The sequence below is a fragment of the Phoenix dactylifera genome, unplaced genomic scaffold, assembly GCF_009389715.1.
Source record: "Phoenix dactylifera cultivar Barhee BC4 unplaced genomic scaffold, palm_55x_up_171113_PBpolish2nd_filt_p 000655F, whole genome shotgun sequence".
Taxonomy (NCBI): Eukaryota; Viridiplantae; Streptophyta; class Magnoliopsida; order Arecales; family Arecaceae; genus Phoenix; species Phoenix dactylifera.
Window position 1 is genome coordinate 78,828 of NW_024068045.1, and position 24,338 is coordinate 103,165.

Here is a 24,338-nt window from a genome sequence, read left to right on the forward strand (position 1 = left end):
ATTTGAAGTCAAGGATCAACTTAGCTGCTTAATGCAGACCTTTATCTTAGGACTTAACAAAACTCCATAAAGAACCAACATTGTGCACATAATAGAATAGGATTAGAAACAAACAATGCTCAATAAAATTTGATCTAAATATTCATAGTAGCCATCTAAGATTCATTAATCAATTGATAAAAAAATTAATCCTAATAAATTTTGATAGATTAAAAGAAACGTGAGCCTGGAAACACAAAACCTGGCTTCCCATTGCATCATTCAAAATGGCTATCTTAAACTAATGTGGCTACACTATAGATGGTCGAGAGATGCAAAAGATATTTACAATCACCTAGCACATACATTAAAATATTTGTCTAGTGATGCAATATGTTTTAAGACATGAAGTGCTGGATTATTTATGTAAGACAAACAATATAAAAGAAGAAAAAATTAAGAAAGAAAAAGATCATGAGAGAGAGAGAGAAGCAGCTAGTAGACTAAACATATTGAGTGTCAATGATTTGGTAGCTTCAAGGGACAAAGCATAACATAAAGAACAATTTTTAAATTCTTCATACAACTCGTTTCTTAGCCGGGAATATAATGTTTGAAATTCTAAAAAGAAGAAAAAGATTCATTCACATTTGTAACTAGTGGAAGCAAATAACATATAAAGCTATGCAACATTTCTCACACAATCATTTTCCTTGCATATGCTAAAAACATAGTGTAGAAAGAGATTTTCAATAACCTTTCGAAGGTAAGAAAATTATACAATATTTCAAAATAAAGTTTTATGCATATTATAGTACTTCTATTAAACTTAAAGGAAATATACTAACAAACTTCAACTTTGTGCAGATACATCATGGAAAAAATCATCTATAATTTATGATTCTTCATTTCATTTTGTTTAAAGCTAGCAAGGATATTATGCTTGCTTAACACCATTTTCTTGATAGATGCTAGTTGCACTCTTCTTGATTTTTCAGGTCTAAAATTGTGCCACACCCATATTGATGACTTTGTATTTGGTATTATAATTACTCATATCCATGACTGTGAAAGCATTAGTTAAGGACACATGCAACATGTAACAAATAATGAAAATATTGTTGGACTACTTATAATTTACAATGAAGAAGCTATTATTTTATAAACTCATATAATACAATCAGTCAAAGCTTACCAATATTTATAAACTCAGTTTATCCCTAGCCAATCCCAATCCCATGCAATGCATGGGTCTACAGCTTGTTCTATTTTATACTTGCAATCATGATGTACAATAGATAGCCGAAGTGAGGATGTAGATTGATGAACAATCTTACTATTACTTTATACTTGTTGGAATAATATATTAATATATTAGCAATTTTTATGAAATATTTTGTGTAGTTGCCAAACGTAATTTTCTATTTATTGTTTTAAAAAATAGTTAAAATTGCTAAAATTATTTCTTTAAATCATTGTAAAAAAAACAATGAAAACAGCAGCCAAAATAAAACAGAATTTAAGAAACACAAAAATGATACCAAATAAAAAATTCTTATTTCGTGAACGCTATATGCGAATTATAATTTCTCAATTGATCATGGATGTGCAAAAATAAAAGAGGCAGGGAGTAAAATGCTAAAAGGTGCCACTCTTTCCAGCTAAAGATGGGGCCGGCGCGGCAAACGGGAAACAATAAACTTCGGGGTATTCTCAGACGAAACGACAACGAAGAAGAACCTTAGCAGTAGACGATGCCCTTCGGGGTCGGCACACCAGATTCTTGTGCCCCCTCAGAGCTGCTCTTCTCCACGATTTGAATCGGATTGGCAGACCCAATGCTCGGATTTCCGCCGCATTGTCTTCTCTTCCTCGTGGAAACTTCAATGGCCGCCGAATTCCGTTCCATTTTCGTGAGTTCTCCTGCTCCAGAGACCGTAGGTTTGAGCTTTCGCTCGTTCGGTCTCGTTCCGAGCCCAGTGCTGAGTAAAGAGATTGTTCTGGAAGAGAAAGTTCGAGTTTTGGGGGGTTGTGTTCGAAGGGGGATTTCTTTTGGTGTTGCTGCGACTTTCTGTGGGCTGTTTGTGGTTATGTGCCAGAGAGTTATTGCTGCGGAGGGAGTCGCGGAAGCTTGTGTTAAGGTTTTGGGACTGATAAAGTGGTGTTTAGGGGGTCATAGCCAAGCTTTTGCAGGTTCTTAGTGTTCTCAAAAAGCAAGGCCTGGTGTTGGCTGCACTTGGGTCTTTCTGCTTTCTTCTCCATGGTATGCTTCTGATTCTTTTTCGTTGAGGACGAAAATAATTTAATTGATCAAACTTTTATGATTAGTTTCGCTGCTAAAACTTATTAGTTACTCTGTGTGTGTTGGGGTTGGGAAGGGGAGGGGGGTGTGGTGTAAGGCTGCACTGTTGGGTCTTTCTGTGTTCTCTAAGGAATAGATATCTTTTACGACTCTGTGGCCGTGGAGGGTATGCTTTTGATTTTTTTTCCTTGAGGAAGAAAAGGATTAAATCTCTTGCATTCTTCTTCTTGATTACTTTTGCTCCTAAACGTTAGCCGTGCATATGTATAAATATAATAATAATATAATTATATTATCTAAAATTTGTTGGTTCTAATGAATTAGGGATAAAATTAAACAATAATAAGTAATATACATCAAAAGGACTTGACTGAGTTGTGTAACAAGAATGACCAACTAAAGGAAATGGACCCCCTGAACACAAAAAAAGCTCCTGTTCCGTAATAACAACTGTAATATTTGGACATGTGCTCTAGAGGTAGTGTTACCTTGGCATGGAGATAAGTGTCTGGTTTCCAGGTGTCTAACTTAAAAAGGGGATACAAGTTTTGTATATATGTGATAATTCTATATCATCCCTAAATTATATTTGAAAAGGATGTAGATACTTTTTGGGTGAACCAAGAGAGTAAACTTGTAGTTTGGCCTTGAAAGCAATCCAACCCTTTGTCAGTCGCATAAAGAAATAGGTTTACAGTTATACCTTATTTGGCAACATTTTGGACTGGCAGGGAACAAGATGGAAAAATTGACACTTTTGCGTTCAAAAACACCCTAATCTCCACTTATCACAAAGTTTACACCTTTTTAGAACATTCTAGATTGCAAGATATAAGAGAAAGGAAAGAGCAAAATAACAAAACTATCATATATTCTAGGAGAAGAGTGTTAGCGAGCAGGATTGTCAGGATTACTCCAATGTGTGAGGATTGTACGGACATGAAGGAGACTATTAGCCATGCCCTTCTAGGGTGTCTTCGGGCCGTGCAAGTGTGGTAGAGGGCGCCCGTTTTCTTGAGGTTGCTAGCAGAGAGATCGTGGACTCTGGACAGAGATATCACTTGTGCTTATATGGTGTATCATATCTGGCTGGACAGGAATGCCCGCACCTTTGAGGGTAGGAAGGCATCCCCGAGGGTTGTGGTTGATAGAGCTATTCGGCAAGCGACGGAATTATCACCACTACCCGAGCACCTTTCCCGGAGTGGGCTAGGGACATCTGGGGCTCCCATTTCGTTGCTACAGCGCTTCGAGTTACTCTTGTTTCTTGGGAGCCCCCACCCCCTGGTCATCTCAAGGTGAACTTTGACAGAAGTGCCTTGGCGAGAAGAGATATGGGAGGGATGGGGTTTGTGAGCCGAGATCACGACTCTAGGTTGATTGTGGCAAGCGGGAGGTGCACCTAGGATATGACCGCTATTGGAGCGGAGCTCGGAGCAGCGTGAGAGGGAGTCACGTATGCGAGGAGGATCCTAGAGGCAAACTGCATCATCTTGGAGGGAGACTCGACTACGGTGACTGAGTGGATTTGTGACGTCGGGTGACAGGGCGATGGCCACCCCGTTCTTAGGGGCATCCAGAGCCTGGTGGTGGCTGCAGATCGTTTCAGGTGGCCCATGTATTTTGGAAGGTGAACACGGCAGCAGACTGGGTCGCCTCCTTCGCTGCTCACCACTCGAAAGAGCTTTCATGGACAAAGACTGATTCTGTTCCCCCACCTTTATGTACTCTTATTTCTTTTGACGCTAAGGGTAGAACTCACGCTAGGTTGACGTGAGCTATTGTAGTACCAAAAAAAAAAAGCGAATAAACCATTGTAGAAAGGTAAAATTAACTTCAAGCTAGCACTGACGAGATCTAATTTAAGCTTCCAATTTAATTTAGAATGTGAAAAGCAATGGTACGAGATTATGGTTTGATAGTGAAGAAAAGTGTTAGTTGGAGGTGATAATAATTTATCCTTAGAAAAAGTATAGAAGTGCTAATGACAAAGCAGATCATAGTTGTGTGACTCAACGTAGTCAAGGATGAAACGGATAGAAAACAATCAAAAGTATTAGCAAATTCGATTGATATTATCAAAGATATGAATACCAATTGGGTTATGGATAGTAGCGTAAACCTTTATGCATGACCAATTATCGTACTCATGTGACATCTCCCTTATGGATGGGATTTAGCATAGAAGGTGAGGGAACAAAACTTACCTTTCAATGAGATTTGGGTATTACCATACATGGATATAGAATGAACTAAATTATCTTGCCATGCCAATCCATGCCAACATGATATAGGCATGATATAAGGGTATGACTGCTGCATCATGTATATGCTTGTTGTTGGTTCATGACAATAATACAATCATAGGGGCCAGCACGAACCTATTTTGTTTATTTAAAAGCTACTGTCATGCCTGCACACAATTGCCACAACTCAACACAGCACTCTATGACACATTATATAACGTGCCAACCCATGATGACTTGGCGCATTATGCAGTACTTTAATCCTTGAAATGTATTTACAGCTTAGTAGCAACAAACTTTTATGTAGGTGACACGCCCATTTTGGAGTCTATTAGAAAACTCTCACACTCACTTTGTACATGCTTTCTATTTCTTTTTGACCCAAATCCTTGTATTCTTACATGAATCCACACATGCAATTACTAACACTTCAAGTAACTACGAGTTCGAGAGGATATTTGCTGGACATGGTAATGTTGGGCAATTTTGCCATGTCCCCACAAAGACAAGACATGGTATGTCAAACATGACATGGCACATTGACCTAAGTTGAAGTGTCCTTATCTCAATTAGCTGCCTAACCAAATCTAGCAAATTGGTGTCTCGCCCAATTACTTCCTCCTGGCCACCTCTTTCTTTCTTACTTCTCAATAGACTTGGGGGTGGGGGATGTGCTGGGTGTCATTGAGAGGGTTTGAGGTCAAGGGTGTGTGTGTATGACCAATTTACCATAACAAACCCCCTCAGCATGTCTTAGTGCAAATGAAGTAATGGAGGAAAAACAAAAAGAGAGAGAGAGAAAGGGACAAAGGAAAATTGAAGAGCTTAGGTGCAACATCTACCTCTCCTTTTGTCCACTATATCTATCTTCCCTCAATCTGTGGGGTGGTCTCTCTGCCCATCAGCGCCTGCAAATTCCTGATACACACCTTCGTCTGCCCTGTCAATGGCCACAGCCGCCTGTCACTCCCCGCCTCACCAGGGATCGAAATAGCCAGGACCCTCTCCGCCAACTGCTCCCTGAAGGCATTCCGGATCACTACCTCGTTCCATCGACCCCCGCCTGGATTGATCAAGTCACTAACTCTGCACTCGGCCAGTCTTATCGAGTCCACCATCGTCGACAACCTACCCAATGGCTGATCAGTCACCCAAGCATCCCTGAGGACATCAATAGACCGCCTATCTTCAATGGCCCATTTAATCGTTGGCAATACCATCGGGGCATGAGCGCAGATCTTCTTTCAGATGAAGGAACTATGACATCCCACTCGGAAGTCATCCATCTCCGAGCACACACCATACTTCTCCCTCAGAAGGGCATACCACAGGCTGTCCGACTCTAGAATATACCTGGCTGCATGTCTCGCTGCCAAAACCTCCCGCCTCACCACTAGAGAGTGCACCCCCAGACCACCTAACCTGATCGGCTGACATAATACCTTCCATGCCACAAGATGGGTGCCTCCTTTGCCCCATCGCCTGCCCCAAATAGAATTCCTAAACAGCTGCTCCAAGGATCTCATTGGCGCCACCGGCACAATGGTATTCGATAGCAAATATACCGGCATGGAACTGAGGATTGATCGCACCAATGTCACTTTACCCATTATAGACAAGGTTTCCATCTGCCAGCCCTCAAGCCTTTGTCTGACGCTTTGCTCAATGTCATGGCAGTCTCTATGACACAGACGACGGCCTGTGATCATAACCTCCAGATACTTCAGTGTACCCTCCTGCTCACCTACTTTTAGAATCTACTTAATTGAAGTCTTCATCCGAGGCTTGATCTTTGGGCTAAAGGAGATTATTGACTTGGCCAAGTTGACCAAATGGCCAGAGGCAGAACAGTACTCCCCCAGAATTGCCTGATAACCAGCGCTGCTTGCCTTGTAGCCTGAGCTAGGATCATACAATCATCTGTGAATAGGAGGTGTGATACCTTAATGGACTCCAGTCCAGGTCGATAAACCTCCAGGGACTGCGACTCCACCGCATGGCGAAAGGCTCTAGATAAGGCATCTGCACATATATGAATAGTAATAGGGATAATAGACAACTCTGCTGACAACCTACCATGGAGGCAAAGAAATGGGAAGGTGTGCCACTCACCAGGATGGCAAAGGAGGGCAGACTGATACATCCCATGATCCAGCTAATCCACCTCTCGTGAAATCCAAAGCTCACCAGCGTACTCCTCAGGAACCTCCAGCTCATTCTGTCATAAGTCCTCTCCATATCAAGCTTGATCCTCATTAGACTCCGCCGGATCGGAGCTCTCTGGAGATCACACATAAACTCCTGAGCAATGAGTACATTATCGGAAATGCTCTGACTTCCCATAAAGGCACCTTACTCCGGACTGATGATCCTCGGTAATATACTCCTCAATCTGGCAACCAAAACCTTCACGGTGGCCTTGTATAGGGTGGTACAAAAACTGATTGAGCGGAAGTGGCCCGCCTCCGTAGCATCTACCTTCTTTGCAATCAGGGTGATGTAGGTCTGTTTCCAGTCTTCCGCCATCACAGTTATGCTGAAGAAGTGTCGAACAGCCTCAACCACATCCTAACAGACTACCTCCCAGAATCTCCTGAAGAAAATAGGAGAAAACCCATCTGGCCCCGGTGCCTTGTCCTTAGCTAAGGACCAAAAGGCCTCCTTGATTTCGGCTTCAGAACCAGTCTGATCAGAGCTGCATTCTCCTCGTCTGACACTGTAGCCAACGACATCGGCATGGTAGGAGGCTCCTCACTATACGTCTGCTCTGTCCACCTAGCCTTGAAGAACTGCTCCAGCATCCATCTGATGGCATCCGGATCCTCCGTCAGCTGCCTGTCGGTCCCCCTGATCACTCTGATCCTGTTTCTCTGTCTACGGATAACTGCTGTCTGATAGAAGAAATTGGTGTTCCGATCTTCCTCCATAATCAACTGAATCCGAGATTTTTGCCTCCATAGAGTCTCCTATTGCTGAAGAAAAGAGTCGTGGATGGCAAGCTGAGATCTGAGCTCCCCCATTTTCTTTGCTGGCATACCTCCATTCTGCTCCTGGACTTGTAGAGCCCTAATAGCAGCTTCGACCTCCTCAAGCTTCCTAAAAATGTTTTCCACCTCACGATTCTAGTGCCTCAGTTGCCGTTTGGTGAGCTTTAGTTTGCAGAACACCCTGTACATGGCATCACCCCTCAGTGGCACCCTTCATGCCTCCCAACAATCACCCCCACCCGAGGATAGGATAACTAGAATTTCTTAAATCTAAAAGGGCATTGATAAGACAGGGAGTTTGAGGTACTGACCGAGTTTGGACAATAGTCCAAAGCTATACGGGGCAGATGACTCACACATAAGTCCGGATGGTCCTGCACCCATCCCGCCATAGCAAACACTTTGTCTAGCCTCTCCTAGACTCTAACTCCTTGCCGGTTATTGCACTAGGTGAATCTCGGGCCTGTAAAACCTAGATCGACCAGCCCATTGGCTATGATGAAGTCCTAAAACTCTCTGATCTCCTTCTTATTGGTGAAAGCCTTCCCTCCTAACTTCTCCTGAGGGTGATCTATGCAGTTAAAATCCTCTGCTACCACCGTAGGAAGCCCTTGCTGGATCAGTTTTGTCGCCTCATCCCACAGAATCCTTCTTCTCCGGAACTCCATACTCGCATACACCGCAACTAGGACCCATGGCCCACCATTCCTTTTAGAGACCACCATGATGATCTGCTGCTCGCATACATTAAAGCTGTCTATCTTGCATTCTCCTTGTCTCAGGTAGCTATAATGCCTCTCGACGGACCTTGGGATTCCACTGCATGAAACCCCTAGGCTCTTGATATGGCATGTCTCTCTCGCTAAAGGCTCCTCTCGGACAGTCGGGTTTCAAACAAAACACACGTCAAGACTGTGCAACTGGACCAATCTGCAAAATGCTAGGGCGAAAGAGGGTTTTCCGCCCCCTCCGTCAATTCCAGAGCAGGATCTTCATTCGTCAACTAGTGGTGCGCCCTAGACTATACCCCCAGATCCAGTGCCTTCTCTCTCCTCTGGCACATCCCTTCCTTCTACATCCTTCATCAACTCCCCCTGTAATGCGGCCATCAATTGCTGGACTACTGGCCCATGGGCCTCACCACTTGAGCTTCCAACACCTTCTGACGAGACCCCATCTGATGTCTCCACAAAAGTTTCTAGGGGCACCTTTTTCTTCCCCTTTCCTCCCGAAGCCCTTGTTCCTACCTCGCGATGTTCCCCGCCCGCAGCGCCCCCCTATCGAGCTTCCCTCCTTGCTAGTTGGCGCCGCCACAGAAAACTGGAAGTGCCCCACGACTGTTGGCCGGCCCACCTCCGAGTTCCCTACCATCACCTTCCGGCTTTCGGCATCTATCCGGGTGGAGAAACCCCCCCACCCCCGGAGCTTTAAGGGGGAGAGAGGGGCTGCGGCCTCTCTAGCTAACCCGGCCGCCCCTCCGCCCCTACTTCCCTCGGTCGAAGACAATGCTGGCGCCCGAGTTGAAGAAGATGTCGAAGCTGGGCCCTGGCTCGTGGCAGCCCAGCCCAGTCATGCTCGGCCTGCCCTTCCCGCGCGGCTTTGGGGAGCTACAAGCCCGTTTCAGAAGGCCTAGGCTGCTAGCTAGCTTAACCCTCATCGCCGGTCCACCTGGACCCCCAAATGGGCTAGGCCCACTCCACAGCCTGCCTTGCTGCTCGACTCGGAGCTTCCACCGAGTTGACCCGCTCCAACAGCCGATTCTTTCGACGAACCGCCTTTCCCCGGCGAGCGTTTCTGGGCAAGGTTCGTCGGTTTTTGCCACCCTTCCAGGTCCATGGGAGACCTCGGTGAGCATGGTCCGGCCCTCGGGGAGCTTGATCCGGGAGGCACTGGCGCCGGCGACGCATCGGCCATGGACCGGGTGTCGGCTGTCCTCCTCGGCTCGCTCCCCGCTTTGGCACCTCCAGCTTGCCAGATTGTACTGGTTGCTAACCAAGGCTTGTAGATCTGGTGTTCTTCTCTCCCCATGGGTTCTTTGGCGGAGCATTCCTTGGGCACAGGTCCGAGGTCTGCCATCAGGGGGTCCTTCTCAGCCGAAACCCGAACCTTCTCTGCTTCGCCCGGAGCCGGTGAAGTAGCTTCACAGTCAACCTCCTCATGGCCGATTCGGCCACAGTGATAGCAAAAGGATGGTAGGCTTTCAAAGAGAAATGCCTGCCAGAGCTTCCCCTCTGTTCCCTCGATGAACACCTGATGAGAGCACAAAAGTGCGATCTACACATCACTTAAATTGGTACTATTGCTAATAAATAATAATAAAAGTGCTACATTAATATTATATTTTTGTTGGATGCAGTTGATCGTAAATCAGAGTTAAAGATGCGTATTTGGTACAGATTGGGATGATACATAACCCCGAACCTGATCATGCTGGAGCATAATTAATCTGATCAAGTACACTTGCACTCGAGCAATACTTGGCAATCATCCGGAGGCACCGCATAATGGATTCGCCAAGGGTCTAGTTTCATCATCCAAGAGGATCCAAAAGCCCGTGGGGTTCACAGCAGCGCATCCGTGATCCATCTGCGCTTCCTAGCATCCCACGCATCCGAACCAGCTTCCGCGTCCGCAATCTCCCACCCGCGATCAACGCCTTCTGCTTTCCGGACCCGCATCAGATGCCCCATTCATCGCAATCCGGCTGTTCGCATCTTCGGCATCCATCTTCGCCGCGTCCGTCTTCACCACGTACATCTTCTCCCGTGATCCGGCCGCGATCACCTCCCAGCCTTCTCAGCCTTCTTTTTAGCCGGGATCAGCGCCCAACGCGTCCGCCCGCTTCCCAGCTTCTTCCCAGTCATCCCGTTCGTCCGCTCCTCCCAGCCGTTCGTGAGCATCTTCGCATCCACTCGTCCACGTCTGCCTCTTCCAAGCTTCAATCCAGTCATCTCGTCCGCTCAATCCGCCTCCTCCAGCGATGCATCCATTCCGTGTGGCCAGCTTCCGAATTCAGCATCCCGTGATCATCTCCCGGATCTGTGATTTGATCTTCCGCACCCATCCTCGGCCTCCCAGCTATTCGTGACGGTTTCCTTCCATCTCCACGAGCATTCAGCCAGCTGTCCGCTCATTCCGCAGCCTCTTCCGCGATCCCATCCATTCCGTAAGCCAGCCCGTGATGCATGCCAAGCGTCCGCAATCTCCCGAGCGTCGATCCCATGCAAGTCCAGCCTCCCACGTCCGACCTCCCATGATTCCGCGTCCGGGTATCTCGCAGCTGGCATTAAGGATTCATCGAGGGGGATATAGAAGGGCTCTCTCGGCTGGGAGGGGAGGGATCTCTCAGATTAAAAAGAAAACAGCCGTTCGGGAGAAGAGGAGAAACAGGGGAGGAGCCTCAGCCGTTTGGGGAGAAGAAGAGAAACAGGGGAGGACCCGGGCTGCTGGAGTGGAAAGAAAAAAAAAAAGAGAGAAGAGAGAAACAGGGGATGCCCTGTTTTCGAAAAGAAAAAGAAAAAAATAGAATAAAGGAAGAGGTGATGCTTGTAATGGGAGGCTAACTCCTTTGGCAAAGGGTGATGGATGAACCCTTGTCATGTTGCTTTCATCAAGTACACTCTAAACTTGTATTCTAATTGTTTAATATCCATTGGTATGGTATGATTCTTGCATATTTATTTATTAGATAAATTAATTATGTTTTATATTTATTGATGCATGTAGCGCTCTGATATTTGATTTGTCGTAGACATAACTAGCACGATGAATGCTTAGACATTGAGTTCATGTATTCAATCGATATATTCCATGATTAAAACTATTTTATCTATTCGATCCTTAATCGAGAATCGTCGAGTTTATTTGTTGAAAGTAATATTGTCAAGGGGGGATTCCGGATCCCTAGCCATCTCCATATTATCGAACTTAATTTATTAATTAGTTTCTCTAAACTACTGAAATTAAATCTGAAATTAAACTGATACTTCATAGACCGTTCCCTGAGGAATCGACCTTGGACTTCCGAGTTTTACTGCTTGTGCGATTCTCCTGCACTTGGGAGAGCAATTTTGCGAGAGCATCAACACCCCCAAGACAAGAGGAGAGCTGACATCTAGGTCAATCATCACTCTCGCGTAGCCAATCCTCTTGAACCTCTATTTCTTTATGCCATCCTGAAATCAAAATAGCTATATAACTAAAAGACTGTATTTTGTGTTAAAATTAAATCATTGAAAGCAAGCGTCTTGTTTCTAGCTTGCTTGTTTCATTAAACAATCCTATACTTGATAACTAACCAATGCCATCATGGAAATCTGAGATCTTATACTCATTCTTTTTGTATATGATGTCAAATTACAGAATGGGATCAATAGATTTATCATTAATGATTTGCTCTGGAACTTTTTGTATATGTTGTCAAATTACATAATGGAAATGATACCTTTGTCATTAATGATTTGCGCCTCATAAAAAATAGGGTGAAAATTTTATTTTTTGCATGCCTTTTATTAAAAAAAAGCAAGTGGTCTTTTGGGGTCTTCATTGGATGGGCCTGTTATTAAACATTGATTTGTGATAGCTCGGGTGGATAAGAGAAGATGGGTGAGGAAGGTTGTCATGAGAGGGCAGATGCAGACAGGGTGGGGATGTGCAAGGGAAAAAGAGAGAGCGAAGGGGGCTCGGGATTAGTTTGGCTACATCCAGTCCCAAACTGGGTTAGGCCCAGACTTTTGGCTGGGTGTGAAATAATTATTAGAAACATCAAACCTTCCAGATATATTTTCGATGACCTTATCAACCTCAAACCATGATAGAGAAAATTAGGTATCTCATTCCATCTTGATATATGGAGCTATAGTCTAGTGAAGAATATTAGGTCAATGTAAAGAGTATAATACAAATTGCAAACTAAAAGAGAACCTATAGGTTGTCTATACATGAAATATTAGACATGTAATAAAAAATATACAGACATTATATATAATTTGTCACATTTACTCTAATACTTGTGTTGCCTTGTGAATATCATCTTTTATATGGCCCTAGCATAGATATTGATTCAGTTAGTTGTCTAGCAGTTACAGTCATGGACTTGCTACTTGCATTTCATGTCCTTAATCATGAACAAGCATGTAATTCTGTTTCTCTCTCTCTCTCTCTCTGACATATTTTTAATATGTTATTCTATGACTTTTCCAATCATTCCATATTAGCAGTCTTTTTTTCTCATATTTCTTAAAGCCCCTCTTACTGTATCAACATTGTAGTTTTCATTTATTTATAAATTAGATATCACTCCTCTGAATATTTTGTTTATGTGCATGTGTGAAACCTTTGTCTTTTGGCTCCACTTATATATTGAAATCTTAAATATGGGTTAGATGAAGAAGACCAAAAAAAGGCTAAGACAAAGTCATTAATGATGTCCAATTACTTTTGATCTCTCATTATAAAATGAATGAAATAGAAAAACATGGACAAAGAATGGCTTATATAGAGGTAAATTCATTATATGCTATACTTTCAAAGTTTCAATCATCAAATGGCTTTTAAGTCAAGCAAGGAATATTGTATTGCCCCGAACCATCTAGTTTGGGATGCACCGAGCCATACGGGGAGAGAAAGAAGGAAAGAGAGGAAGAGAGAGAGAGAGAGGAAGGGAGAGGGAGAGGGAGGAGAAGAGGGAGAGAGAGAGAGGGAGAAGGAGGGGGGAGAGAGGGGCCAAGAGAAGGAGAGAGAGGGGGCTTTCGAGCCTCCATCTCCTCCGATGCACAAGAATAGGAGGGAGCCCAAGTGTCGACTTCACTTTAAAAAATTCAAAAAAAAAGGGTTGAAGCCTCTGTTGTATTTTGAAATAGGTTCTTCGCCTCTATTTTCTTGCGCTAGACGAGATGGAGGCTCGAAAGCCCCCCCCCTCTCTCCTCTCGGCCTCTCTCTCCCCCTTCCTCTACCTCCGTCCCTCTCCCTCTCCCTCCTTCCCCCTCTCTTTCGTTTCCTCTCTTTCCTTCTCCATCTCTGCCTCCCTCCACCTCTCTCTCTTCCCCCCTCTCTCCCTTTTTCTCCATCCCTTCCTCCCTCTCCCTATCCCTCTCCCTCCATCCCTCTATCTCTCTTCTCTCTTTCCTTCTTCTCCCTCGTCGGTTATGCTGTGTCGGTGCGGGCTAGGAATGGAATGGCACAGTTGTGTGCCATACCGTACCATCGGGTAACTAGTATGGGTTCTGGTATTGATACAGCAAACCTTGGAGTCAAGAATTCAAATCCCATAGGATGAGGCCATCCTGGTTGTTTCCATGGAACAAGCTGCTCTACATCCCGACACTCGAGATGGTGGATGTTCCATCCATCTCGGTCTCTATACAATCTTGGTTCCATCCTAACACTCGAGATAGTGGGATGCCTCTATCCAACCAAGATTGATCCTTGGTTTTCTCCCCAAGGCCGCAAGAACATCGCCAAGAAGACGAACGAAAGGAAGGGCCTTCATGTCACCATCCAAAATTTCTAGGCCAAGGTGTCGAAGGTGCCCCCTTCTGCCGCCTTAGTGATCAAGGCCCTCAAGGAGCTGGGGTATGATTGGAAGAAGACCAAGAATATCAAGCACAATGCCAATATTTCCCTCAATGACATAATCAAGATCGCCCGAATGATGCGGTCGAGATCTATGGTCAAGTACCTCACCAGCACCATCAAGGAGATCGTGCCACTTGTGTCTTCATCGGCTGCACAAAAACATCACTCTTATTGTTCATCCTTAAAATATTTATGCAACAAGAATGTCATCCTCATCATTTGTCCTTAAAATAGGCCTATAATTAAGTAAAGATTTAGGCCAGCATGGTGGCGTCAAGGGAAGAGGTGGCTGGCACCACTAGGATTAGGCAATGGTCGTGGTGGAACTACTAGTGGGGAACCATCGGCAATAGAGGCAGGGCCCCTCTCTCCCTCTATCTTCTCTATTTTCTCTCTAACCTCAGCCTCTCAATGGTGGAGAGGAGGAAATCGTCAATGGTGGCTAGGGTTTTGGCCCAATTAGGTTATGGGCTGGGCTTGAGTCGATCTTAGGCTAGGAATATTGAAAAAAAAATCTTCAGTCCTAAGCCCACCCGAAGCCTAAAAAAATTTTTGAGTCAGGCTTAGGAAGGGGCATGGTTTTGCCCAGCTCAATCCCAACCCTAGCAATCGATGAAGAAAGTATTCAAAAATAGAATGCAGAGTATAGCTATACAGGTCTCAATCATTTTCTATATGGTATCATTAGAAAGTGAGATTATTAATGACAACGTAATTGCTACTAAAGATCTACCATCCACATTAGAATGCCCTTTAATGATCTAAGTTGGATTAGCATATAGGAATTGGATTGGACTATCATATCTAAATCATGGATTGTAACATGTAATCTATTTATAATTTTCATCTCTAAAATTGAGTGAGAACCTTATTTCCTTATCGCTAGTAAGTATTTAGCATATAAAATCAAAGATCTCTTAATTTTTTTGGGATTTAAGAGAAGAAAAGAGATTTAAAGGTAGGATTTTTCTGAGTTAAAGTTAAGATTATAAATCATCATATTTCACTACCTTTTGCAGATGCATTTTTTTATTTTTCTATATTCTTCTACCATGAAAGATAGCTGGATATATAATTTCTTATATTATAAATCACAAAAAAAATTGATAATTTATATACTAATTAAAAAATCCAATTATACCAGAAAATATTTCTGAATTGTATCTAGAGGATACTAATTTTTATGACTTTTCTATTTTTATTATTTTTAATGACAATATTTATATTTAGTTAAAATGTCAAAATATATTAGTTCGGTCTTATGTAGCACCTTACTAGGGTGCTACATATATTTTTGTAGCCCATGGTTATGCTTTATTGACCAATTATTTTGAAATTTAAATTTGAGATTAGGTTCGGGTAGCCACAAACATGCTCAAATTTGAAATAAATTATTGTGAAAAAGGATAACAGGTAGAAGGCACCCCCTAATCATGATACTTTTTATTAAATTATGCATATCATTTTTTCAAATTATTTTTTACTCAAAAGCATATGTTTTACCTCAAGATATATTTTTTGATATAAAAATTAAATAAACAATAAAAAAATAAAAAAATTTGGTATTTGCGTGTAGATTATACTTAGCTCTCCAGTATTTTATAAAATCATGGCAAAATACAAAATTTTAGCATGTTTTTTCATTTTTTAAAATTTGTCGCCTTTTAGGCATCAAACGAAAAAAAAACAAGAAGGGGATTTCACCTTGCTTGCTGTGGGATATGCTAGTAATGGCTGCAAAAGCCCTCTTTCCATGCTTTTCTTCACTAACCACCTCTTCCATACGCTTCTTGAGTTCAAACAAGAGGAGGAAGTGTCTAGAAGGTTCTTTCTTCTCTCTTTTACCCAAATTTCTGTGTCGGAGCTCGCAATGTCATTCAAAAACAAGAATAACCAACCGAGTTTAGGCGCCAAGCCATTTAAACCATTTTGACCATTTAATAATTGGGTCGGATCATGATCTACCCGTTTAAGGCATGTTTAATATGTTTAACACATTTAAGACATGTTTAACTTGTTTATGATCTGTTTAATGTGTTTAAAATCCATTTTAATTGGTTTGACCCATTTATTAAATGGGTCATGTGGGTTGAGTTGGGTACTTGGGTTACCTGTTTAATAAAAGGACTCGATTCAATTGTGAATCGTTGACCCGCTTAATAAACAGGTCAAGTTTAGGATGATAGATGTTTGACCCAAACCGCATCTGACCTGACCTGAAGTCGAACTAACTCGACTCAATCACCAGTTCACCACCCTACACATTATCCCCATGACAGGGCCTAAAGTGCTGCATTTGACCCTTGCATGTTAGACTCAAAGTACAACATTCACCCACCATATTTAACCCCTATAGATTAGGTCCAAAATACCACACTTAATCCGTAGATATTAGGTCCAAAAGACAGCATTTAACCTCTTCTAAATAGGTCCAAAGTGATCAAATTTTGGAATGATCAATGTGTGAATATGTGTCCCTTATTGGCAGGGTCCAAAATGTATCTAGTCTGAAAGCCTGAAACAAACAAATAAAAATTCCAAATGTTTACAAATACAGTTTCATCTTGTTGTCCGCTCCTTGGGTTTACCAAATTATCAAATCATAAATAATTATCCAAAGAGTGACAAACATTTACAATAGTTGTATGGTCTTAAGAGGAATCCTAAGCACATCCAAAGGTACATGGTTTCAAGGGTTTCATATAAATTATTCAATAATTCCAATGTTCTCTTAAAACATGTCTCACAATCCATAATTATGAAAGCATAATTTTCAAAGAAATCCAAAAGTTTCAGTTTCACAATCTTCACTTGCCTAATCTAATTGCATTATATCGAACATGACACATGCCGATAAGAGAGCACTAGCATGGATGTGTTTTAGTGGTGGCATGCATTCTGTACCAACCAATGCTCTGTATCTACTCTATATCAGCTCGACACAGTATGAGCCGACTATTCTAGTAGAAATATTTCGTCAATAAGAAGTGTTTCACAATGTATAATCTACAACTTGCAAAGTATTTTATAACAAATTAATATAAGTATATATTTTAAAGATAAAGAGTTGAAAGCTCTGCAGTGGGGGCCGTAGGTTTTCCTTTATATGGCGAGAGATTGGGCGGCACTTGCCGATGGCCCTGGCTCATACTAGATGGTTGATTGGCGACGGCCGGAGTATTGATGTGACTGAGGACCCGTGGGTGGACGCGCTCCCATTGACATTATGGCCGACGATGTTTAGTGGATCGGGGGCAGAGGGACTCCGGGTTTCCGACCTTCTCAGGCCGGGGGCGGCAGAGTGGGATGGTGCTAGGCTTGACCAGCTGTTCGGAGAGCATTTGGCAGAGCGAGTTCGGGCACTTCCCATTCCGGTTTCTGCAGGTCCGGATGTCAGGGTCTGGAGTACTACTTGCAGAGCGAGTGTCGGGGTTGGTGATGTCTCCCGAGTCATTCAGCGGGAGTCAGTGCCAGGCCTAGATTGTGGCTGGGTGTGGAGGGTGGGGCTACACCAGAGGACTGCTCTTTTCCTCTGGAAGGTGGCTTGGGAGTGCGTGCCGACGTGTTCAGTGCTGAGCAGACGAGGAGTGAGCCTCTCTCCTCTATGTCCGGATTGTGGGGAGGACGAGTCAGTGGAGCATGCCCTTTTCCATTGCGCTCGGGCGCGGGATGCTTGGAGGCTGACTGGGATTCCGGAGGATGCATGGAGTCGGAGGGACTGTTTTCTGGAGTGGGTTCAGCGATGGGCGGGCACCCCTCTGATGCGCAGCATGGCTATTCGGGCAGCTTGTACAGCTTATCAGATATGGCTGGCCAGGAATGCCCGTGTCTTTGGCGAGGGTAGGCCGGCACCGCGTTTTGTGATGGAGCGGGCCAGTGCTCAGGCAGCAGAGATTATTCATGTAGACTTAGCCCATAGACCTTTGATAGCTCGGGACATCTGGGGCCCCCACTCTGCTTCGGCAGCTTCACATAGGGTATTTTTTACCTGGGAGCCCCCACCCCCGAGTTTCCTCAAGGTCAATTTTGATGGCTCAGTCCTGGATGGAGGTAGGAGAGGAGGGGCTGGTTTTGTTATCAGGGGGCCGAGCTCTGGTGTGTTGGTGGCAGGGGGATGTCAGATTTTTGATACTTCGGTCCCTGGGGCAGAGCTGCGGGCAGCCTGGATGGGTATGTGCTACGTGCGGCGTGTGCTTCGGGCGACTTCAGTCCTGTTAGAGGGTGACTCCGCTACTGTGATCAGTTGGGTCCGAAAGGGCCCGTGCAGCCATGGGGGTGTTCACCCTCTGATCCGTGATATTTGGGATATGGTGAGGGAGATTAGTTTCCAGGCTATGCATGTATATCGCGAGGCCAATGGGGCGGCCGATTGGGTGGCGGCATTTGTTGCGAGCCACTCAGGAGGTACCCTATGGTCAGGCGAGTATGAGTTGCCCGGAGCTCTTCGGAGCATTTTGTCTTCTGACTCTATTGGGTGTATTCGTACCCGAGTTGTATGAAATGCCCGTTTCATCAAAAAAAAAAAAAAAAAAAAAAAAAAAAAAAAAAAAAAAAGAGTTGAAAGCTCTAGAAGAGGTTACCTAACGAGCAAGCTTGATCCAACAAGAAGGTTTCATCCACTCAATCTAATTTCTCTTTAACACCTAACAATCATAAATAACCTAAATATCAAAATATAGCCTCTAGAGTCCTAGAGTAGACCAAGGCACCTAATCAAAACCCATGTAATTCCCGTATTTAATTATTCAATAAAAAATCAATGCAAGATGCTAATTCATAATAAATAAAATAAACTTCTAAAAAATTATGAAATTCAATTAGAAACATTTTTCATAAATAGAAGAACTAATTTATGCTTAGTTTCGGTCAAATTGAGAGGTCTCGATGGATATCATCAACTTTAGGCCTAGGATTTTCCTAAAACAAAATGGTCATATTTACCAAAATGCACTGTCAAATATTACAATGTTGATTTTATTAGAATACTTACAACATGAGATTTCCAAGAACATAGGCTATGTCGTTGAAAACTTAATGGAGATGCCCGGGGGTATAAACCAAGCTGTAGGTTTTCTGCAAATCCAACTCATACTACAATACTCCACCAAACTGATCATGATAGGTTTAGTGTTTACCTTAATTACGCTTCTGGCTAGAAGTCAAGGCCTCGAATCTTACCTCTCCTTGTCAAATCTGTCGGTCACCTCTTCCTACACATGGAGACATATATTAAGGTTGAATTAAGGGAAAGAAAAACTACAAGAGGAAGAGATAATTAGAAGAGGGAGATGTTACCAAACAGATGAAGAATGGTAGAAAATGGGAGAAGAGAAGGGAGAAAGAGGAAGTGGATTGGGGCTTGGCGTTGCTCACGAGAAGAGAAAAGAGAGGAGGGCTTGGGAGATGGATTCAACTGGGTCCATACCCAAATTGGGTTGGGCTCGGTTCATGGGCTGTGAGTATTAAGTGACCCAAGGGGAAGATTTGTGATCAAAACGCCCAATGTTGTGAAGATCGGGACATAAAAATATACCGGCAGTAGGGTTGGATTGCGTAAGATTCCCATCCATTTCTTTTCAATGGTGAACTATATGTAAAGTAAGAAGTCTGATTATATTGTAATCTTAACGAATAACGAGTAAGTAACCATCACATAAGGATATGAAAAGTTCACATTTCAGCAACCATAAGCTCATATATATCTTGTCCAAGATACAAAGACCATGTTTGATTATCCAATGTAGTTATATGCTATTGATAATTCTGGAGGATATCTTAATTTGCCCCAAAAACATGCAGGCCTAGGCCTACAAAACTGAGTTAAAGATATGAAATATGCTATTATTTGTCATTACTATCATCGTTATCAGACTTAATACTCAAACACTTTTCTTTTTCTTTGCTCCTTGATGGCAAACAAAGTTTTCTTCCTTTTCCACTAGTTTTGAACCTTATATAACATCCTTATATTGATGTTTCTTGCATTTATAAAGGAATAAAACTAAATTCTAATTTTGAATGTAGCTTACAGAGCATGTTTTCCCTCTAGGAACTCAACACAGTTTCTCTTTTTAGGTAGAAAGTTGTAAAAGGGAAGGAATTAATTTTCTTAACAAATGTCGAAGACATCTTTCTTTTATTGAAAATCTAAGGAGACTGCTAATTTTAAGTTTCGGAAGCTCATCTATGATTTATTTGTCATTTTAGAAGTCAAAGAGATAAACAAATCTTTGAAGATGGCTGTTTTCTGTTTATAAGTAATAACATGATTAATATCAAGGTCTTTTGGTCCAAAGGATCATAGTACTAGAATCTGAACCTTACAGTCTAATTCTGAATATTATAATCTAAATCAATGCTTCCACAAATCTGATTTGGATAGCTGGAGTTTATTCTAATCCATATTATACAGGCCAGATGGTGGGTTCTTACATCCTGAGAACAATGACCAGGTCCTAAAAAGTAAAAGGGCTTAATAGTCTTTTTCCTATTTCAGCATGGCATGGCACATGTTTTGACGTGGCAAGGCTCGTGTTGGCTGCTCCAGTGGCACTTAAACCCTTGATTATGAAGTACATAATTATGTGACATTTGCTTGAGCATACATATGATGAAAAAGGGTATTAAATAGAAGGTTCTGAAAAAGTGCCCGTCAATACATTCTTATTGGAAATATGTGAAGATTGGATGCAATGATCAAGATATATTATAACTATCTATGAATAAAGCTGATTCTTGGCTTGAAGCACGACATAATTATATGTGCTCTATATGTTAGGACCATTGCTTTAAAATTTATCATTACATCTATTGAAAACCCTGAATTTACATGGCTAATTTATATTATGCATTCATTGTCATCCATGTTATGCCTGTGTGTGGACATGCATATCCAAGCATGGTTGCATCTTTAATATTCAATCCCATTCTGTATATGATTTTCTTTGTAAAGCAGCTGCAGAAGGATGTTTCTTGCTCCACTTCCATCCAATTTAATCGGAATCTCTGTTTTCTATCCATCCGGCACTGCTCTTCATTTATGTTGCCGCAGTTCTTGGGATCCCCATTTTCTCCAGTGCTCCATGTGGAACCTGTCAGTGGGCTGTGATAAAACAAGTTGTTTGTACCAGTCTATTATTTATGCATAGGTCTGGAAATGACAGGAATCATTTTTTGTAATTGAGTCTGACAAAACTTCTGGAGGCTCGTGTATTCTTTTAACTGACAGAAATTCTACCAGTTACGTTGTCATGGGGTGATTGGAGCTGCTTCTTACCTCTTTCCATCCATCCACTTCTCCAAATTTCTGACACAATACCTGCAATTGTAATCTAGAAAGTGAATTTTCTTGTATTTAGTATTTGGCTGCTTGCACTTGTTGCATGTCTTCCACTTTTTTTTTTTTCCAACTCCATGAAAGGAGGTCTAGACCTTCAGATTTGATTTTCTTCTTTGGACAATGAGTACTCTTGCAGTTCAAATAGTTCGATAACATACTGAATATATTGACAATTATTTGTTGAAGGAAGATCTTGTCACATGTAATGTTTTAAGCTACACTTTGTTTGATTTGAACTGTTTTAATAATTCCATCAGACCATAGTTCTCGTTATTTGTTGGTTCTTGTGGTTAGGGTTCTGGTTGCCACTTCATAATTTGTCCTCCTAACAAATTGTAGCCACTTGGGGGAGTATGGGATTTTTTTATAATTTGTATAGTTAAAATTCAAATTTTGAGTTGAATTATAGAATATTTGCAGATGAAATAGCTTGTCAATGTGAAAATAAATGCGATGGATTCCTCTTACAAAAAAAAATGAATTATTTTCCATAGAAGTATTTTGGATAAAGTAAGACAATAATATTTACGACATATAAGACTTAAACGAATGAAGATTTAATTATAATTATTAACTCTCTCCTATGTTCGTATTGAACCTAATTGTATTTTGAATGAGATTGCATCCTACCAATTCACAGCTTATGATTCAGTGAATTAAGTAGCTATGCATCAGACTGCTCTGAAGATAATTCTTTCCCAAGATAACCACTTTTGCTACTTTATCGTCATGTAGTCTTGGTCATTCTTCACTTCGTGCTGATTTTTGTTGTTCAATCATAGTTACTGATTTTCGTTGTTCCGTCATAGTTACTGAAGTCAGAGATTGTGTTGGCAGTAAGGTAGCAGCACATCAATTGCAGCTATCATTTGGTATAGTGGAGCTTCCATTTACTTTCATTTCATCTCATGTGGTTGAGGTTGCTAATTTACGCAGATACTGGAAGCTAATGCCAGAAAAGTCAGCAAAGTCCATTTTAAACCAATTCACAGTTATGAAGTTGCAGACCTGGAAATTAAAACGCCTGGTTTGCACCAAAGTCATCAAAAGGAAGAATCCATCTGATTCCCCAGAGAAGCAGGAAGAAGGCTACCCCTGTCAAGTCAAATTCCAGTATGCAATGGAAGGCTCTAACAGTCTAACTGGTATGTGATTAGTTACAATACAGCATATGATCATGATAGAAAATATGACTAGTAATTACATTGCACTCCAGATCTCTCTGTTCATTCTCCTCGCATAACTGAAAAAAGGCTAGGAAAAGAAAGAAAATAGAAGCACCCCGGAAAGTAACAAAAACGAAGGATGAAAATTGAAAGGGCATTTAAGATGGTTACAGGTGAAGGGATGTATCAACATCTGTCTCATTGCAGTGACCTGAGCCATTAGCTCTGGGCTTATTGGGCCGCAGGCTCATTGACAGTGAAGTCTCGAGGAGCTCGAATTCAGGATGATTACCTCGGATGTCAAGCTGCTGGGATGGAGTACCATGGAGAGGCCTAGAAGGATGAACCAAATCCGGGTGGAAGAACCAGTTGGGTTGCTCGCAGTAAGCACTCGAGGTAAGGCGATCCCCCTGAGCTGCAGGAGCTCTCATGAGCTCTCTTTCTTCCCTTCTCTCTTTAACTCTCTGCAATTGTCTGAATCTCTCCTGCAGGAGAGCAATGGAGGAGCGGACAACAGGGTCATTGTTTTGCTTCCCCATGAGACCAGTGGGAACTGAGACTCCCAAATGCACAGAAGGTTGGTGGTTGAGATTGATGGGAGTGTATGTTTGATTTTAACTTTTAAGGTTCAATGTGAGCGGTGGCTGTGCTTATTATTTATAGGGAATGGGTGTGTCCTGTTGCATTTATATTATATGATTTTGTGCCCTTTGATTGATCCTGGATGATGTCAAGGAGAGAGGAGAATCAAGTGAAGGTCTGCATAGGCCAAGAGGGAAAGGCTTTTGGGACTATCTAAGGAGTTGGGTTGGTGGATGGGAGCAGGAGTAAAGCCACTTTTGAAAGGGAGATAGGGGTGGGAGGATAAGTCCAAGGGATGGTGGAAGCTAGCATTTGGAGGGGAGTTTGGAGGAGAATATGTTGTGTGATGGGTTTGTCGCCTACTCCTTGCCTTGAAAGAAATGTTCGTTTGGTGGGCTTTGGAGGATATAATTTCTCCACCTTTTGGTTCTTTCCCTGGTTAATGGAGTAAAATGGCTTGGATTGACTGAGTGACTAAAATAAACCAAGGCCGAACTGGAATTTGGACAAGGTTGTTCATAATCTAGCCTGAACCATGCTATTCTAATGGCGTCTTTGTTTCACATTACTGCATCTTGGGACCAAATATTCTGGAGAAGATCTAAAAGAGAAATCTATGTTGTCGAAGTACTTTGTAATTTTTCACTCCTTTTCTGTTTTCTAAGAGAAAGGTGGTGGAAACATCTGAGTATAATATTTAGGTCCAGATGTTTAGAAATGCACCTCCAAGGCTTCAACCATGTGGTATTTTAAGGCAATTTTGAATGCACTCAAGATGCAACCTGTGCTAAGATGTGGATTGTGGGTGGCACCTTTCAAGGAGAACTTATTAGGTGAATTCATTTCACCCTAGGTCCATGATAGATCCGGTCCACCTAATAATTTCTCAAACAGATATTTAGAATAATAACCACTATAACAGTTCCATATTGTATTATATATATTAACAGGAAACATATGAGTTAGAATTTAATAGTCTGCTACAACATAAATAATGATCGTTATTTTTTTTTACGTCATTCTCTTAATAAAAATATGTGTTAAAATTCATTTTTTTTTGAAATTTTCCAAAATAATTTGTCCCCGATGAAACAAATAACTTTTTTTTTAGGTGAACAGTGGTTTAGATAATAAGGCTGTTGTGTTCATGTTGCAGTACTA

The 24,338-nt window shown here is 42.2% G+C and overlaps 1 long non-coding RNA gene across 2 annotated transcripts; it reads left to right on the forward strand.

The window, feature by feature from the left end:
- Window positions 1-1,645: 1,645 nt before the first annotated feature.
- LOC103721220 lies at window positions 1,646-23,253 on the forward strand. 2 transcript variants are annotated; one of them, XR_005508847.1, is made up of 2 exons: window positions 1,646-2,242; window positions 21,043-23,253. It is a non-coding gene; the product is annotated as an uncharacterized LOC103721220 (long non-coding RNA). The 2 variants fall into 2 exon arrangements; XR_606279.4 differs by having other exon boundaries at window positions 21,046-23,253.
- Window positions 23,254-24,338: the final 1,085 nt, after the last annotated feature.